Genomic DNA, 6228 nt, shown 5'->3' on the forward strand with positions numbered 1-6228 from the left:
TTACCCTAATTCATAATAATGTCCGTCCTCCCTTTCCCCATTTCCCTAATTAAGATTTATAATAAACTGGTTGGACCAACATTTGAACCGTTGTTTCTTAATCTCACGCCAGGTATATAATATTAAAAGAACCTCCTCTCCCTCCTATAAATTGGAGCGAGACAACCTTATAGACCTCTCTACTGTATACAATAAACATTTTGATTTTTCTAGAGGAATCTTTTACAAATTAATTTTATAAATATGTTAATAACCTTGGGAGTGCTTGAAAGAATTAGGGAAGTCCTTATTTTTTTTACTGAAGTCTGGAAACCACCTTTTTAGTACTGCATTAAAAGTAACTTGTGTCAGTTGATGTCCGTGGTTTGCTCAGTTTTTGTACAATTCTCATTGCCCCAGACCTTTTTTTTGCAATTTTAGGTGAAAGTAGAGATGTAGACTAAACAAAAATTATGAAGTTTATATTTGAGATAACTTCAAAAGGATAAAATTAATTATTTTGGTCTGTAAATTGTACATTTCCAAAGGTCAAATTAATGTCTTAAACTGTCATGATTAAGTATTCTCAAAAGTAAAATTTGAAGTAACATGTACCTACTGTGTAAGTAGTAGAAATAGTTGTGATATCATGAAATGGTATGAAATTTGGTATGCTCTTTGTAGAAAAAATTGAGACTACTTTCTCAAATTTTTCCAATTCCTTCTACGTTCCAGAGACATACAGGCATTTTGATTTCAAAGTCACTGAGGGATATTCTGCTGCTGAATTGAAATAGTAAATCCAATACGGCTGTTCGAAAACCCACAAAAAATGTGATGAGAAGCAGAGTGCAAAATATCTTGACTAATACTTCAATTTTCTGCCTGAATTCCACAGTGTCACAAGACCTGATTTAGCACTAGCAGAGAAATCCATTGTCAATCACTTGACTTGAAATATAGGGTTTAAGCCTAAATGTTTGTGATGATTCACATTCTCAAATTTGAAATGCATTTGGCTGTCAGTGCCATGTGTAACATAAATACCGAGATTAGTTTGCAAAAGATTTTATCTATTTCCTGAAAAGTCTTTCATCTTCTTTTTCTACACTAGAAATGATAAAAAATCTGAGATCAAGATTTGTTTTTTCATTATGGAATAAATACTTATGTTGAAGGAAAAACACTGACCTCCTCTTCCACCCCTCTCTTTCCCGTTACTCTGAAAATGCCCAAATTTGACCTGAGAAAAATTTCCTGGGGATATGACATCTAAACTTTCATACCTTGTTCTCATATTGTGTAATTTCTCCCTAAATGAGTTAGTGGCTTTAGCAAACTGAGATAAAACTTTATGCAAATCAACAAAAAAACTGCAGTTAAGATTTGGTGAAAGACTAAGTTTTTTTGGAATCATCAGAAATGTGAAGAAATGAGGTTGCTTTTTGCTGAAGAAGTGCCAGCCTTCAGTTGTTCTGTAAATACTTTCAATATCTGTTTTTTTTTAATTTTGTATTAAAATGTTCTATAAGGACAGGAATCCTTCAGTACTTGCAGAAACAAGGGACATTCTCTTCTGCCCTTTTGAAGAGAGTGTCTCTGGAATATTTTACTCTTACTTTTCTGTCTTAAATTTAGATGGAACAATGGCTAACTCTATCAAGAAAATATTGACGTGGTGTAGTACGAGTTTTTTCTTTCCTCAGCATCTATATGATCATAGTAAAAGATAATGGGAATCTCTATTTCTATTCCCTTTATCTCTTATGGGGCATTAGAGATAGGGACAAAATTTTGTGGGTTTTTTGTTTGTTTGTTTGGTTTGTTTTTGTTTTTGTTTTCTTATGTACTCTAAATGTCTAAAATGTCTTTTAAAAACAAGAATATGGAATTGTATGATTTGCATCTATTACTTTATTTATTTTGACCAAAATAGAATATGTGTCTACTCCTGAAATACTGGAATTCTCTCTGCTGGTCACCGTGGGCTACAAGTGAATTGATCCATCTCTCCAGTATTCTGTTTTAGTAAGTATGTCAAAAATCTTATTTTTTTTAGTAGTAAGGATTTGTATCACTGAAATTCTTTTCTTGCTAAGGAAGGATTAGATGGATGGCAAGGTTAATATTGTATATGAAGTGGAACAAATAAAATCCACAATCTTAATTTAACAGTGCTAGAAATGTAGATGATTATCACCTTAATTCTAGATCCTTTTTAAAAGCAATATACAATATTCACTGTTGAAGTAAAATAAAAATGTATCCTTCTGAGAGTTTTGCAGAGGTAGATGTAACTCAAACCACCTCGTTAGGTGGGATATCTGAGATAATTTATCTTCAAAGTCCTATGTCTGAATGACAGCTGCCAGCTTATACGTTAGCCTTGTTTTTTAGATTACTACATAGAATAGTTGCTATACATCCTTAAGCTCTTTCCGTTTCTGTAAACTATCTGTAAAATATCAAAGTTAAATTCAGAGACAGTAGTAATATCATCTTCATAGTGATGCTTCTTGTATGTGAGTTTTCACTAACAGAATAGTTACTGTACAGAGAATTTCTTTGCAGGTATTTAGAATACAACTTTGGCTATTCAGAAGAGTTATTTCTGTGCTGTTTCTCAATTTATGGTGTGTATCCAACTCAATTTGGGGATATTCTTTCTTTTGATTTCACTAGAGTTTCAAATGTACATTTAGACTGTAATCATTGCCTAAACTAAAGTGCATTTTGGAAGATACAAGTGCAAATCATAAAGTATGTTTTATAAATTCTATAGGTATGCCAACTTCTTATACCCTACTGCTATGCATCATATAACAAACTATGCCAGTACTAAAGGAATAGCCTTCAATTATAGTATGAAGCAGATGTGTACAGTCACTTGTTTGGGAAGATAGAAAACTGAATAGAACTTAGGATTTGAATGATGAGAATTTTCACGTCTGTTGTATAGTAACGTTGATGCTGCTCTGCATGTGCCCCAAGAATGTGCTTTTAAAGTCAGCCTCATGATAGTGAATGGCACTTACAGAGTCATGTGTACTGCTATGGGAAGTTCTTGTTCCTTAATTGCAAAAGTGCAAAATGCATATTAATGCAAAAATACTACGTGTTTCAGAATGAAAAGTAGGTTTATTCGGGTCAATTTCATGGATTTAATGCCTTGTAATTTCTTTAGTGAATAGAACTTTATAAGAAGTTGAAGAAAAATTGGAAATGGTTCTGTACTTTATTCAGAATTAGTTTATTTTGTAATAGCCAGCTGGTCACAAAAGGTAATTCTCCTACTGTATTAAGGATCGGTGAAGCTTGCCCTTGATTATTGTGCTGATTTCTGGGCTCCACAATATGAAAAGGATTTCAAGATACTTGAAAATGTACAGAGGAGAGCAGCAAAGCTGGTAATAGGGATGAGTACACTTGGATTGTTTAGTGAGGAGAAGAGAAGGCCTAATTGTTCTCTGGAACTGCCTGAGAAGGAAGTTGAAAGGGAGGTGCTGCTCTCTTTTCCCTGGTAACCAATGTCAGGTTACACTATTACAGCACGAAGATACACCATGGGACACTCAGGCTGGACATCATAAAAAATTTCTATGCCGTGAGAGTGAGCAAACACAAGCAAGGTCTTTCTAGAATGATGTTTGAGCCCCGCGTCTTTCAGTTTTCAAGAGACATTTGAATAATGCCCCCACAAACAAACTTCTCATTAGTCCTGAAGCAATCAAGAAGTTGGACTAGGTAATCTTTCTAGCTCCCTTCCAAATGAGCTATTTGACTGTATTCTAATATTAAAAAGATGAAAGAAGTTTCCAGGGATATAGGTTTTATTATTGATTTTACTGTCTTCTGTAAAGATGATCCTGACTATACTTTCAAACAGCTTTCTGTTTTGAATTAGAGTGCAGTTTTTTAGTGCACATTCATCTGATCTCAACTACTTAAAAATAGTGGATGCTGAAGTGGAGAAATTATTCTTAGTTCTTTTTTTTGTGTGTGTGTGTGTGTGAAAAATGATTGGAAAATATATTTTCTCTTGAAATATGTTGTCAGCTGCATTCACAGCTGGTTAAATGATTCTCACCTATTGAGATGGAAGATCTATGAAAAAATATTCAACCTTTAACATTTTAAAGCACTCTCAGAATTGAGAGTGTTTCTGTATACAAAGTGCAGTCCATTCATAAAACCTTTGGTACCCTTATAACTCAAAATGAGGACAATTTTGGTTTTGTTTTATCAAGCAATAGACTAGATTTTTAAGAGACATCATAGTGTCGGTTGTGGAGTCTACCATGTTACATTTTTGGCATGACAGTCTAGGATTGTTTGATTCAAATCAGTGTAATGAGCTAATGAACTTGATTCAAATTAGTGTAATGAACTAATCCTTTAGATAATATTACATAAATTTGTCAGATTTCATTAGTTGAATTTAGTTGAAATGTGATACGTGAGGGAGGAAATCTTTACCTCCAGTATGATGATATATAACTTCTCATAATAAAACTTCCTAATAATATTTCTTATAATGAAGGTCAGTATTATTAGCCTAATTTTATCTCTTTTCACTACTGATGATCCAATTAGACACGATTAAGTTAACATTTTTTTTTTAATACTGTGTCTGAACACAAATGCCTTTGCAGTGTAATGTAATACCATTTGCAATGAAGGATCCAAAGATCTGAATAAAATAATAAAAAAAGTTTTTGATCATCTAGTTTCTTTGTCACGCTTATTAACACTAAAATGCTATACATACTACCTCAATTTCCATGTAGAAAACTTCAGTTTTAAAACTATTTTTCAGATTTGATAAATCTCAGTTTTTCCACTTTCAGGATTATTTTTGCATGTTTCTGAGATATGAAATAAAGATGCACCAATTTTATCCATTTTTCTTGAAATATTAGCTGTTGTGCACTATGAAAAGAATGTAGGAATAGTAATGGAGCTAATTGACAACTTAATGATAAATTGAATAAAAATTCACTTCATTGTGTAACTTTTCAGTTGTTGTGTTGGCAAGTTTTTTATATGCTGATGTTATGAAATCAATAGACACTATTCATTTGAGGAACTATATAGGTATGAAAACAAAGGGTGTTTCTAAAGTAAAGGGTAAAAAACATTTTTCAGACTAACTGAAATTATGAAATTCCTGCCTTTTTGGGGAAGTGGAAGAGAGGGAGAAAAAATCAACATGTGCTTTTTTAAAAGGGCATTTTCATCCCTCATAAATTATATGAAAGTTATTCGGACTATATATAAACTCAAATTGTTTTTGAAAACTATGGCAGTTTTCTCTAATAATTCTTTTCTAAAAATGAATGAATTAAAAAGAATCTAGGCACTCAGAGTTTTCAGAAGAAAATCTGTGAATATAAGTGGTAATATTTTGTACAAGTGGAGTGTCTCTAAATTCTCTGTAAAATAACCCATTGGAAACATTTATTGTATGTCATTGTGAAAAACAGTTTTTTTCAGATGGTAGCTAGTAAGGTAAAAATATAGTCGTGGACATATCAAGCAGTTCGAATTTCAATAAGTAACTTAGGACAAATGTTGTTGCTTGTGGACCAAACTACACTTTGTATTTAAGTACATACAGGAATTATTACTAATGTTTTTCAAAAATAATTTCTTATAAACTTCTTGTTTGTTTCTACCTTGTCCATCTGTTTGATACAGGGAATTACCTATAACAGTTAATGTTCTACAAGCTTCCACAGAGTTTTAAAAAATTTAAGCTTAAATTGTGAGGAGAGAGGAGATAAAGATGAAAGAGGGGAAAGGAGGGGAAGGAAGCAGGTTATTCTTTGGCAGGACTTGATATTTTAATCAAAAAAGAATAAACTGTCATTAAAGCCAGACGTATTCAGAGAGAATTTACTACTCTCTTCTGTTGGTTACTTACTAAGAATGAAATATATCAGTTAGTGTTTAAGTGGATCAGATAAACTGTATTAATTATGCAATACTACTAATATTTAATATTTAGGTTCGTCTTAGAAAGTTATTCAAATGCAAACTTAATAACCTTTTAAAGGGATAATGTTGTATTGATGCACATTGATACACTAATTTGTTAAATGTAGACTCTTGAGAGAATTGTCATAATGTAACCTAATAGATTACGCAGGTTTTAATATATATTTTCTCCATGTTGTAATGCTATTCACTTTTGGCCTTGCAGAAAGATGCATTTTATTGCCCTCAGGCTAACTAGTGTTTTAAAAGAAT

The sequence above is a fragment of the Meleagris gallopavo genome, chromosome 9 (assembly GCF_000146605.3).
Source record: "Meleagris gallopavo isolate NT-WF06-2002-E0010 breed Aviagen turkey brand Nicholas breeding stock chromosome 9, Turkey_5.1, whole genome shotgun sequence".
Classification (NCBI taxonomy): Eukaryota; Metazoa; Chordata; class Aves; order Galliformes; family Phasianidae; genus Meleagris; species Meleagris gallopavo.